Source organism: Ixodes scapularis, unplaced genomic scaffold (assembly GCF_016920785.2).
Source record: "Ixodes scapularis isolate PalLabHiFi unplaced genomic scaffold, ASM1692078v2 PGA_scaffold9__187_contigs__length_104089568, whole genome shotgun sequence".
NCBI lineage: Eukaryota > Metazoa > Arthropoda > Arachnida > Ixodida > Ixodidae > Ixodes > Ixodes scapularis.
The window spans coordinates 15,692,198-15,706,420 of record NW_024609884.1 but is presented as its reverse complement, the minus strand read 5'-3'; positions in this window follow the sequence as shown (position 1 = coordinate 15,706,420).

Below are 14,223 nucleotides of genomic sequence, written 5' to 3'. Positions count from 1 at the left end.
TGAAGGCGGGGACTATCAAGAGGGCAATACCTTCCCCGTGTCTGTAAGTAAGAATATCAACACTGTGGATCCCCACATAGCATCAAAAAGAAACAATTTACGTGAGCCAATATTTCAACACTCACCACAGGGAGCCAAACCTCCGCGAGCAGGTGCCTAAAACGCTTTCAGAATATCATAATCAAGCAAATTCCTACCTTCGGTTATGATCTCAATTCCGCGTCCACCGCGGGTACGTTATTATCATAAATGAGAGGAAACAACCTCCGTATCGGCGTTATTGTTAAACATCGCGGACATTTGAGCAAGAGCTGCGAAAAATGGCACCGCTAGCAGAGACGGACGAGGAGTGTCGTCTGCTATTGCCGTCTGCTCTTGTCGTCTGCTTCTGCACGGACGCTGAACTGAGTCCGGAGCCGGTGCAAGATTTTTGAGGAAATGGGTCTGAACTCGTTCAGAACTGGGATAAATCGAACGGGCCAGTGCAGCGGTCGTGCAACTTCCTGTTGAATCGAATGCACCAGTTCCTGGAACTAGTTCAGCCACTTCAGGCGAATCGGACAGACCTAAATTGACTGATCCGATTTGGGCGAGGAGTGGGTGGACGTAGTTTAATATCGTTGGCACAGCATCACACCCCAGCTTATAAGCCTTCTGTCCGCTTAAAGCTCAGCTCGTAGCTTTCTTCTGTGAGATGATTGCTGTATAAGCGGGATCTCGATCTTGACGGGAACCCAGTCCCTACGCACGACGACGATCCACTTTGCTCATCACTGCACGTTTCGCGGAAAAGTGTGGAACGTCATGTCTTGGCTCGCATGTGCTACCCGGTGGTTGTGGCACCCAACCGCGCAACAAAAATCTCACCCAACCACAAAACAAGTCGAGCACAACAAAAACGAAGCACGCTGAGGCGTTCACTCGTAGGCAAACAACGAGACAAAAATGCTCGCTTTGTGTTTTGTGACATCAGAGCTTCAATGTTGCCAACGGAAGCAGCGTTTACGCTAGAATGCGATTGGAGCAGTATAAAATCAATTACTCACGCAGGGGTGCATATAAAATTCAGATATTGCACGTACGATGCGTCTCGAGGCAATAACAGTGATATGCAATTGTTTTCTCGAATACAAAATTTGACCGGACAATCCCTTTAAATTACGTTCAATCCATTCCGCCGACGCTGTATTTTGATGGATCTGACTTGATTTCTTTCTTTGCGCGTGCTGATGCTGAATAAAGATTTCGGTTCCCATAAAAGCGGCGCCGATGCACTGTGAATTGTGCAACCACCGCGATTGCAACCATGGCTTCAATACCCGACAAGATACCCACACAGGTAACAATTTGAGAGCTAATGCGGAGAGCCAGTCGTCTGCTTCTTGCACAGGACTTGCGGTGACGTCAGAACAACGCCGAACTCTGATTGGCTTTGATTGAAAGGATAGTGGGTAGACCTCAATGCTATAGATGCCTTGAGGTCTACCCACCATTTCTTTCAATCAGCCAATGAGAGCTCGGCGTTCTGGCATCATCGCTCGCATCCCCTGTGCTAGAAGCAAACGAACTTGCGCTCCCCATTGGCTGGAGGCAATCGGGCGTTCGGCTCGCATCAAGTTACTACAGGTTTGTTCCCGTCATTTCGCTTCAAAAGGCAAGTTGCTCTCAAGTTTTGGAGTTCCCCTGGCCAGCCAAGACGAATAATTTTAGATCACGTTTTAATTGTGCGTCATGACGTTCTCTCCCCTTGCTCGCGGATGCCATGCGAAACAAAGAACAAGTACAAAAGCTGAAATGAGAGCATGTTTATTTTGTTGCTTTTTTTTTAGTCCTCTCGGTCGCTCTACTGCACATCGAGAGTTGCTGACAGACGCTAGTATTGGACCGTCGCTCGTGCAATGATGGAACGCTGGAACGCCGCTTTCATTGTCGAGTCTTGCGAGCGTTGAAAAGGTTTTTAGACGGGGCAAAATAGCGGACGGACGAAGCCGAAAAAGAACGCCGTCGGGAAGCGTTCGTGTCCGCGTCATTCGAGCATGGCAGACGACGATAGACGGCGGTGAAGTAGCAGACGATGCCGGAGGCTGCCACGCGTCTGCTCGCACAACCAGCAGGCGTTGTCAGACGCGAAACTGGATGCGCCGGATATCGGGAAAGGGTGTTCGGCCGTGTTCGGCCGAGCAACCAAGACAATCCAGTAGTTATGGGTGGGCAACTGATTTGTGGAGGCCTTGACCTCCAACTAAATTGAGTCTAATGGCGTAAATATTGCGCAAGGTTTTTCTTTTTTTTTTCTTGTGCAAAACTTATGAAAAAGAATACGCGTCCCATCTATGCTCTCTCTAAAAAACAACTTTTTTTCCTTGTAGTGTTCCTTTAACATTGAGTGGCGTAAGCTTGCGTCGTCTGCCACTTTCAGAAGAGAGGGCCATTACGTATCTGAAATACATAGGTAAATCACGAGCTCAGGATCTTATATTGGCTTGTACATTATATTCCTAAGGTGCTGCCAGGCGCATCACTAAAATATCAGCTAACCCTTCAGAAGGAGAGAATGAAAAACATCGTTATATTATGTTTAAAGTTCACAGCAATAATCATGTTTTTTACTCCTGGTCGTCACGTGATAGTTGTCTTGCGTCCCACTGCACGATACGCGCAGTTAGTAAAATTCATGCCCAATGTTGTTTAATGGCTCCATACCGAAAGGTTTAGAGTTAGAATGCCAAAAAGTTTCATCTGAGGTAGCGGGTTATACGTCAACACTATCTAAGAAGTATCTACACTTAATGAGTAAGGTGTGGAATAATACCACTGACAGTCATACCTCATTGTTATCTGAAATAAGGTAGATCAGGTGATCCACCTTAAAAAGTGGATCAACTGAGACGAAAATATTAGCCTACAAAACGCTAGTCCGCCCTATGCTTGAGTACGCCAACGTCGTCTGGTTCCCATACACGGCCCCTGGTGTTAGTAAGTTAGAAAGAAGACAAAGAATGGATGCAAGGTTTATATCTAACAAATATAGTTGGCATGATTCCCCCTCCGAGTTACGTAAGCAATTGGAACTGTTGTAACTAGAAAAAAGGGGCGAAAATTGCAAGGCTCAAATTTCTATATGAATTAGCTAACAGCAACTTCAACATCCCCACAGAAAATTATCTAGCTCCTGCTAGTAAACGGCTAACAAGATATAACCATGGTAAGCTTTACGAAGAACTTCCAACCCACAATAATTGCTTCAAATATTCCTTTTTCCCCCGCGCTATCAACGAATGGAATCACTTGCCGCGAAACATTGTACATTCCACTAGTGTATACACTAGTGGAATGTACAATGTTTCGCGGCAAGTGATTCCATTCGTAACTTGGAAGCGCACCTGTTGACATAGGCTTGCATACCATTATCTTCAAATGTGTATTAAAAAATATATATTTCTGTATGATGTACCACCCTACAACAATTCCGAATGGGATTAGTAGTATTGGAAATAAATAAATAAATAAATAAGCTCATGGAGTTTGTCGTTGCAGGAAATCCCCAATTTTCTGGAGTTCAATCTATACCTCAACTTCGTTTCAGAGTCTAGCTGGATTGAACGAAAGGAGATTGTGATGTGCAAGAGTGGTGTTTAGTGTGAGGTTGACTACCCACTTGGCGCTCATTGTTCATAGGTCTGTGCAGCGTGAATAGATGTGCACCTACCTATGCGACGGAGGGGGGGAGGGCATCAACCAACGCTTTTCGAGCAGCCGGCCTCTCCTCATTTTTCTCCTCCATCTCTGTTGCTTCTCTCTGCCTCCTGTTCTTCTACTGCGTAGTTCCCAAGTTTTTTTTTTCTCTCTCGATATGTCTCTCTAGAAGCAACACGACAAACGTAAACACGCGCCAACACTTACGCAACTCCGGTAAAAAACGCTTACGCCCAAAAAACAACAAAAAGAAAAAAGCCAGTCTTTTCCCCAAAAGCACATGCGTGGCAGACATACAGCTACGCTAGCAGACCTAAGCTAATCATTGGCGTAAACACTAGATAAATGTTAAACGCGACTCGACTCGAAACATCCACTCCACCCATAGCCTCTTCTATACTAACAAAGCCTGGCAGATCGCCACGAGACGCGGCCGCCGCCGAAAGAGAAAAGGAAGAGCGACAGACAACGGATGAGCGGAGAGTATAGGGAGGCTCTAGTTAGGGTGGGCGCAACTGCTAGATCGGGGATCAAGGGATATGGACGCCATGTAATTGCTAAATTTTGCTGGGAGTCTACGGCGCAAAGGGTCTTTTTATTTCTTAGCTCAAGTCATAAGAGCCCATTAATGTGCTTGAATAATTTACGCAAGGTATAAATGATTACTTTTTTATTCGCCTCGAAATCGAACCGTGTCGCCACTATGCGACCGAAATTGGAAACTTGCGAAAGCGGGGACACTGCCGTGCGTCGTCTGCTATGGGCGCACGTTCAGAAGCATGGGTCTCGACGACGCAAGCCCGTTTCCGGCTAAGCTGAGCCCTCCTCATTAAACGCTTGTTGTTTTTGTTGTTGTTTCTTCCTACTAAAGGTTGTGTTGTATCGCTTCACATGCGTGGAAATTCAGCAAAGCGATTATTATTAAGTCGGAAGCTTCCATAGTCTTTGTGGTGTGGTTCGGTCCCTTTCGCTGGCCCCACATATTTTTGTTTTCTCGCACAAACCATAGCTTTCACAAAACATTGAATGTTGATTGGAGCCGTGGTTTGATTAAAAAATTAACCGGACTGATCGCTACGCTTTAATAGACTAATCAGTAGATACATCCGTTAGTCGATTTTTTACCGGTCGAATGGCATGAAAGATTTTAAAACCACATTTTTTAAAACTATTTTACTATGTCATAAATGGCACATTGCATGCCCATTTCAAACTTCAAGTTGTCACGTCTATAGAAGTATGAACACGGGAAGCCTTTTGAAGTGAAGTAATTTTTAAGTTATTATTTAAACAGTATAATCACCCTCGATGACAATCACAAGCATGCTGAAGTGGTTTCCCGTGAAAGCCTGTGTCCTAAAAGAAATAATTACGTCAGAAATATTGAAGCAGGTATTTTTTTACTTTTTCCTGACTTTCTCCAGCCCAAGATTCCGATTAAACGGCAAAAAGAAATATCGCAATTAAAGCATCACTTTAATAATCTGAAGGTTTAATCGATGAACTGCCCAGTCCCAATATGCGTTATCTGGGGGCAGAGGGTGATCGGAAAGCTCGTGAGAGTCGCCAGCCCTCATCAGTAAAAGAGTGTCGCTGCGGCCGATGCTGTTTGTGTCGCGGAGCAGGTCGTTTGTTGGAGTTGCAGAGTCTACTATGTTTGAAAAGAAAATTATTTAGCAAGAAATTTATAATATTTGCCTCTTGACATCCGCGGTCCTTGCCGAAAAGAAATTGAAGCGGGTGAACCCACACTACTGAGAAAAGCATCTAACAACATGCCCACTACTGCGTTGCTTAGTTACATTCGTTTGTTCCACTAGCGGCAGATATATTGGAATCATTTGTTTCACTTGTTTCGGTTGTCCTGCCAACGAACAGTTTCCGAATCGTAACTAGAAGAGGCACTCTCTCCTCATCGCAACGTAGTAGAATTGTTCCGACTCCGAAAAACCTACCGACACCATGGCACAGTAAAGGGAAACATTGGCTACTCCGGAACTCAATAGCACGGTAATCTCCTATACAGCACTAACTCCTCTTCATGCTAAATATTTAGTTTACCGCAAAACCTAAAGTTGGAGAAAAAATACATAGTACATGAGATTTCACAGCCCACAGTACCAGTGTTAAGTTATCCGGGTTGGAATTCATTGTTTAGTTCACCAGGAGACAGGCATCCGTCGTAGTGGTCCATACTTTCCAACGTCTACTTAGAGCAGACGACGCATCCACACGTCGATTATTTGAGTTTAGGCCGTACGCTGATAACACGATCTGATCTTCACTGAAGCACCGAACAGTACCGCACCCTTTTCCGCTAAAATTGTTTTCCCACCGATACTGTGCGACAAAATAAACGCAAGAATCTACACCGTTTCGCGCGCGAACGTGGAGAGGCTATGGGGTGGCCATGCTTCTATTCTCGCTTTGATGATGATGATAGCGCGACAGTAGCGCCACCTCTAGGTCGATCTCGAGGCCAATAGCCACCAGTTTTGTTCCGATAGGTTAAGTATTTGTTTAACGCGAAAAATGGTAAATTCCGCCCTCTTGGACGTTGCTGCTTGTCTGGCAACTCTGCTTTCTCCTCTCGACGATTGTAATTCCCGGAGCGAGAAGGAAGCGAGAAAGCTACGCCCAGACGTTCGTTGCTTGCAATGGGAGGCGACAGGAGGAAAGGCTCATGGGGCAACCGAGCGGGCGTCTGCTCTCATGCAGGCATGAATGACGCATAACCTTTCCCGATCCTCTCCCTCTGGCACCGCCATTACAATGCAAACGCTGTCCAGGATTTGAGTTGCTCCCACCCTAACTATAGCCTCTCCAGTGGAAAACATGTAATGGGCGCCCCGCTGCGACGAGACGCCGAAACACACCTCTCCCGAGCGATGGAATGTCCGCTCGTGCTCCTCGCGTTCCTCGCGCAACCGCGTCTTTTCTCGTCGGGTTTCAAAACCATGTTTAGGGTCCGCGCCGCTGCAAAAGCTGTGTGCTGAATACCAGGTTCCCCATGAGTTCCTGTATATGGAAACCTACGGTAGCAGAGTTTCTCATTAAGTCTCGGCGGGTGGCCGTGGCGCCTTCGTTCCTGCAAGCCCTGGATGCTTTGCTCGTCACGTGACTGAATTCGGCAAATAGCGGCGCCGCGCGCGCCGCCGGGTATGGAACAGAGAAAAGGAGGAAAAGCAGGCGGAAGCAGGGGAACATACGCCGGGGCGCGTGCAAAGTCGGTAGTGGTGGCTTTCCTGCACGGCGCTGGATGCTTTGCTCCGCATGTGATCGACCTCGGCGAATAGCGGCGTGGGGAAAACAAATGCGCAACTCTGCTCCCCCTTGTGGGAGCATATCGAGGAACTCTAGGTTCCCCGAAAAATGCTTTCTGCTACCAGATCCTCGCGCTCCAAATCTGCGACCGGGCACTCTATGGCTTTGTCGTCGAACTGCCAAGTTTTTGAGTATAGAGGAGGCTATGACTCCACTCGAGGCCGATTTTGCACTTAATTGTTTGAACTCGACTCGAAACTCTAATTGACTGAGGTAATATTCAACAATTTTCTCCGAAATCCCAAGGTAGCGTCGGAGCCACACTGAGATTTTCCTCGAAACTTAAGTCGGTTTTTTGCGTGTCATGGCAGCCAACACGTCGTTCACCGAGTTCGTACATTTTGTCCTCAGAACCGGCGAACTCCTGCACGACAGCAAAGACGAGAGCCATCCAGTGCCACGGCGTCACTTCAGAAACCGCGAATTTATTGCGCACTGCTGCGAAAATGGAGGTGTTGAACAACCTCGAATCTATTGCGCACTACTGCTTTACGAGCCACGATGCCGAGCTTCCTGAAATCCCTGCTCCTGGAGGAGTCCGAGAACATTTATGGTCTGCCGGTCCCTCCAACGTACCAGTTCTTGATCGAGCTGCAGATATGGGGTGGGAGAGATTCAGGTGTACGTTAACCGGAGACCTATACTTCGTTTCAATAACTCCAGAAGCAGCCAACGCTACAAGCTAATGGGACGAATCAAGCAGCGTCAAAAAACGCAAGTCAGTGGGCCTTTTCTGTTTACGATTGGTTCAGCGATAATAAAGGACTTGTGATGTGAGACTTTTGTAAACTCTGCTTATGCTGTAAAATTTCTTGTTCCCCACTGTATGGGTGGAACGTGCCAAAGGGGTGAATTCACATTTATGCTAGAGGGACATCCACACAGTAGCCTTGAACCGCCTGACTGCCTCGTGCAAAAGTGACGGTCGTAGCGATGATGAGTCTATAATCGTATCTTCAATGAACGTTATCAGAGCTTCCGTCGACCTACGTACGGTAGCGACACACCGGGACATGCGTGCTTCAGACATGGCGACCAATTGAAGGTGTAGCTCTGCAGGCGACATGCTAAAGATTAAGGTCCTGGTGACTCGCGGACGTATCAACATGTAATGCGGAGACAACGTAGTCGGACTTTACTGTGTGCGTAGGCCTTAACTTTTTTTTCGGGCTCTGTATCTATAGTGTGGAGCCATAAGGACCGGAACATTTGGCCTTGCAAAATTCGAATCCTAATCACACATACCTGTAACCGGGTACGCGAACGGCTAGCGAGCGAGCCTGCTGCCACGGCTTTCTGTTCTTGCTGCTAGGTGCTGTCGATTTCGTTGGAGTCGCCATTACTATATTCCCTCTCGCAAGCATCTGCAATGCTGACAAAGGCACGGCTGTGAGTGCGTGGCTTTGGAATGGGCCTTCAATACGTAAGTTTTTAAGCAAACGAAGCATTTTGCTGATATAGACTCACGCATAGGGTCCACCAGACCCTATGCGTGTGTAGACACTATGAGCACATATAAGGGTCCACCAGATTTGAAATGCTTCCTTGAGCTTCCTTCTCCAGAAAAGATATCTCAAAAGCTCAGGTCATTATTGTCTGTTTATCCCCGCGCATTGCACATCCGAGCACTGTTCTGTGGCTGTCAGGCCAAACCTTCACCAGACGACCTACCGCGATCTCTATCTTTTGTTGACTGATGCGGAACCTGGGCGAAAGGAAGCGCGACAAAAGACGCGTACCGTTTTATATTCCCCTTAGATTTGAGCAACCTACAGTGGAGCAGGTTTACGGCATCATACGAGGCGTTCCTCGAGGGCAGTTGAACAAGAAAAAGCGCCACTCTGCTCATGATTTGCCGGGTTGTCGTCGATGCTGGACAATATACGGGTAGAAAGTGAGGGAGAGGAGGACACGGGAGGGCACGTCAGAACGCCGAGCTCTGGTTGGAAGGATTAGTGGGTAGACCGAAAGCTATAGCTGCCTTTGTCTCCGCTGCACTCGTCGAACGCGCTCGAATGCGAGATCCAAACGACGGACGACGGCGCTCCGTGTTTTAACACGCTCGATGAGCTCTTGTCTCCTCCTCTTCCCCAATTTCTCGGCGCATGGCTCTTGAGCAGGGCTGTTCTTTCTTCCCCTACTCGACTGAGTGGAGGTGGATTTGGAGTCAAGTAGTATTAAAGAATACGGCCGTCGGTAACTGTTGGTCGATAGTAGACATTTCAATGGCGCGTGGAAACACACAATGTCTCTATTTGTCCAAAAAGATGGCGCGAGAAAACAAAAAAACTATTGACAGGCAAAGATGGTAGCCGGGGCTGTAAAGGAGGCAGTACTCTTTTCTCTCTCAATCGAAAACATAACAAACAGAGCAACGCGGTACTGGCCTACTCTCTGCATGTGGGTAGCTTTTTTTAAACAATATATTTTGTCTCTGTGCTCTAGCTTAAAAATCGAGGTTTCGTGTCTATCTCATCTACCCAGTCCCTTCAGCACGCGTTAAAGGCTCTGCTAGTGCCACTAAATAAGCTACGCTTCAGAGTAACGACACTTGGCCATATCGTGGCTTAAAATCATGGTTTCCAGTTATCTGAAGCTTTATCTGAAATCACAGGAAACACTTCCGTCCAACACAAATTTTTAAACAGTTCGCGGAAAAGCAAAGCAATATTACATAAGTTTCCTAACACCGAATCTAATGTTGACGAAGTCGCACTTTTAAATCATGATGATCGGCAGTTGCGTCTGCTCTGCACAAGCACCAAAATGGCAGCGCCCACAACAATGTCGGGGAACGGAGTGCCGATACTCTTAAGAGCAGCTCATATAGTGGCTCTAGGCTCTGCTATACTCCGACGCAGAACGCGCGCGTTTCATTGACCGGAGAGCAGGAACTCGATATCTGCGACCAATCAGTGTCTGTGTGCGCTGCGCTACACCGCGTTTACTGCGCTCGACGTCGGAGTATCAAGGCCTGTCCAAACAGGACACGTCATAAATCCTGAGGTGACAGGACTCCGGCAGAAATCGTAAAAGTTGAAGCGTCCGCCAGTCCGGCAGTCCGATGTCTGTTTGAACACCACCGAGCCAAAATCACGACTTTCCTCCTCGCTTCCTCCGCCTTTCGATGTCCTCGGTGCTCGTCAGACTTGACGTCACACGCCACCTGCCAATACTGTCCATCTGTTCTCCCCATTTCTGCCGGGCCCTCCTATCCTTGGACGTGTTCCAAAATTTACTGGATCTTACTCCCGGGTAATGGTTTTTTTACCTTTGCGCGCGAAACCCTACTGGCGTTTAGCGTCCCTCTATCTTTGTGATGACGTGACACGACCCGCCGGAGTAGCCCGGATTTATATAGGTAAGATTTCGAACACAGCCCTTCCCTTTCTCGTCTTCGGGACCTGAAGAGAAGCGGAGGCCTTAAAGAACCTCTGACACGCAAAAAAAAAAAAAAACAATTTTTTTTTCAAGCTAAGCGTTGAAATGGCATGTCAGGACATTACAAAAAAATTGTTTCACTATAGAGGAGCGTAGTTTTTTTATAAAAAATAGAAATATGAGGCCCAGTTCAAAGTTCCCGCCAGTGCTCTGTGACGTCACAGTGTACCGCAAGGTGTCGGGGCGGTCAGAAGGGAGGCATCGCCGGAAGTCACGTGAGTTGTATCCCTCCTCGTGCTTACCGCGAGCGCGTGTAATATTTTTTAAATATTTTTGTTATTCTCCGCACCTCCACGAGCGATCCAAGCAGACAAGGTTTCTTTTATTTGCTTTCCATCGCTTAATGTTGCTGTAAAGGTAGAAGAAGAGGAGTCAGTGAATTGACGTGATCAGCTACAATGCCTAGAAGGTGCTGTGTGAGGGACTGTCCCGGCATTTCAGCAACTGAAGAAGAGATCACACTGCATGCATTTCCGAGAGACGGCAGGCATCTTCAGCCTGCAGTGTATACAATAATTCGACGAATTTTTTTTTTTTATTTCTGCAACAAGCACAGCTTGATTGTTTAGATTAGATGCGCTATTTGTGCATCCCATATAAAGGCTCCGGCATGCGCGTTCACTCTGGTCCATTTGTAGTAGTCCTCAGGGGAGGCCAGGTTGAGGTCTCGTGCCTGAGTCAGGGGAAGGAGGCGGTGCTGAAGATTTGGGCAATTCCAGAGAATGTGTCGGAGGCCAACTGCGGACGGCCTGGCAGAGCAGTAGGGGCACGCCGGGCTGGCATCATCGGGGCCTCGGCCCCAGGAGGAGAAGGTGTCCGAACCTTCAGCAATGCAATCCTAATTTCTGCGAGCGTTCTAATTTTTTTTTTTCAAAACTTGATAGCTTCTTTTGTGGACGGCATGCACTCGCACACTGGCTTGTACTCGCAACGCTTTCATCATTGACCTCCATTACGTCGATCCACTGACTCTTTGTCCTCAACTTTTACAGCACGCAAACTAACCAACGGTGCAGTGATAAAGGGCTAGTGGAACTGAAACTTCGTTTTCTACGATCGCTCGTACAAAGAGCAGAATAAAAAAGAGGTCTTAGGCAGGGTCGCGGAGAGCACAAGGAATGAAACTCACGTGACTTCCTGCGAACCCACTTTTAGTGACGTAGGTCGATGGCTCCCTTCTGACCGCCCCGACACCTTGCGGTACACTGTTACGTCACAGTGCACTGGCGGGAACTTTGAATTGGGCCTCGTATTTCTATTTTTTATAAAAAAAAACAAAAAAAACTACGCACCTCTATAGTGAAACATTTTTTTTGTAATGTCCTGACATGCCATTTCAACGCCTAGCATGAAAAAAATTTTTTTTTGGCGCGTCAGAGGCCCTTTAAACGATTGACCGACAGCCAACAGAACTTGCGAGTGGCTGTCCGGACGCACGCGATGAGCGTACTCAAGGCCCCCGCGGAGGACACCGGCGAAATTTGACAACGGGAACTTTCCCATTTTTAGACCACCTGAGACTGGGTGGAAGAAACATGACGACGTCTCAATTTCCCCCCGGCAAAAAAGCGCGGAGGGAAGTGGACCGCCGTAAGACTTATGTCGGAGTCGTGTCGCCTCACGATTCCGGTTCTGTGGTCGCCTTCACGCAGCCACAGAAAGAGAAAACGTGGTGAAGTATATAACGTGCGAGTTACCGACAGACTTCATGCATAAAGTTTAGTGCCTCCATCGAAAACTGTAAGCGCCAGTTCTTCGTCTTTTCTTTTTTTGATATATTAAAGGGTTTGTATTATCAGAGAGATGCACGCAGGCTCTAAACCTACAGCCCCGATGAAATCAAAGGAGGCTTGGCTTCGATCGGCGGATATGGTGTCTTAAGCCGGGGTCATACTGCTCAGATATCCAACAAGAGACAGTCTGCATGTACGAGTCACCGAAATATCCGTGGTTCGAATGCCGCGCGTCAAATTGCTCCTCGAACTCATTGCCACGCGGCATTCGAGCCACGAATCTCACTGCGACTCGCGTTCGAATTTGAATGCACACTGTCTTTTTGCATGATGTATATAAGCAGTGTGACCCCGGCTTTATGTTGAGATCCGCGATAGAAGACCGGAAGGTGGGATGGACAATCGGGCGGCTTCGCAGCGGGCAAAGCCGTTGATGCAATCCTCTCACGTCCCGATTATCGACACCAACGCGACGCCGCTCAGTGCTTCTGCGCTTGGCTCGAGCTCGCTGCGGAGCAGCTGTGCCAAACTGCTTTCTTTGTTCCAGTGCCGTTTGAGAGGACGACGAGCGTGCATTATGCGCCCACAATTTCGTGTAGCAGCGACTTGCAACGACGGAAACAATAGTAGCAGTGTGGTTTTCGCAGTATGTTCCGGTGCATTTCTTTTTGTTTTCTTTTTGCGAGAGGAGAATTTGTATAGCAGCCGTCACCCTGCGTCATGGTGGAGCCTCGTGCCGTGTCCTTGGCTGTTTGGCTCACCGTTTGATGTTTTAGCAGCTGTGAAGGGATGAGCACAACAAGGAGGAGAGGAAGGTGAAAAAACAAAAAAAACATTCGGTTTTTAGACAACATCTCACTTTGATCTTCGTGATTTGACGTTTCTTTTTTATGTTTATTAATCACGGAAAAGTGCAAACACGTAGGTAATCCCTGTGCCACGGTTTTTTGTCCTTCGTTGGTTGGCGGTTGAATTATTATTTCTTAGTTGGGTGATTTCAGTACGATCGTCCAAATGGTGGCTGGTCGACATTTTTAAATCAACTGATGTTTTTATATGCCATTGTCTAGTGTCTGGAATAAACGAATCCTCACTTACTTTTGACGAGAAAGAAGAAATTGGGGAAGGAAAAGTCGTAAGGCATAAAGAGGTTGACAGTTGCATTAACGCGCACTGATGGAGGGGGCACGTTTGAAAGTGAATAACTAAAACGATAAAATTGCGAGAATTGTAACACTTTTCAGAAACACACTATGGGTACAGCTTGCTTGTAATATATAGTAATAATATTTATTTACATTTTGTTTAGTTTGCAAACTTTGGAGGCCTGCATATCATGAAATAATTGAACCTCCATCATATACTTTTCAGACAGTGTTCTATTCATATATGGCTATTATTTGATATATAAATTATATATATCAGTAAAACGGTAGTCGTGTTATATCTAAGAAAACATGGCGAAAAATCAAACAACGAAAAATTCCGACGCAAATAAAAGAATAAAAACAAAAACTTCGATTTTTTTTCATTTTTTGTACCCTGTCGTACTCTATTTCGGCATTTATTTGTATTAAAACATGCTGCATTATATGATTGAGAAGGAAGACACAATTCACCCAAGTAGGGTCCTTTTTCAAACCCTACACTTAGCAGCGCCATATACGAGAAGTGACTCTGTGTTCCAGTTTCATGAAACTAACACACATCTTTTATATATTTTTATTCAGATGAGGGGGCTCGCGATTTTGATATATTTTTTCTTTTCGTATCATATGTTTCGAACTTTGACATTATAGACTTTCTAGACGCCGTTATCAAGGCCAACAAATTAATGTGATGTACAGGGTGTCACAAAAGAAAATTTACACGGTCTGTTTTACCGCAAAAATAAACTAGGCATCGCCGAACGCTCATTCTCCGCCCAAAGGTACAGCTAGAGGTCACAACCAGATGCCAAAGTTTCAGCCCGATCCGATAACTTAATCAAAGGTTATAAGTGATTTTCTCAAAATTTCAATGGGAAAAT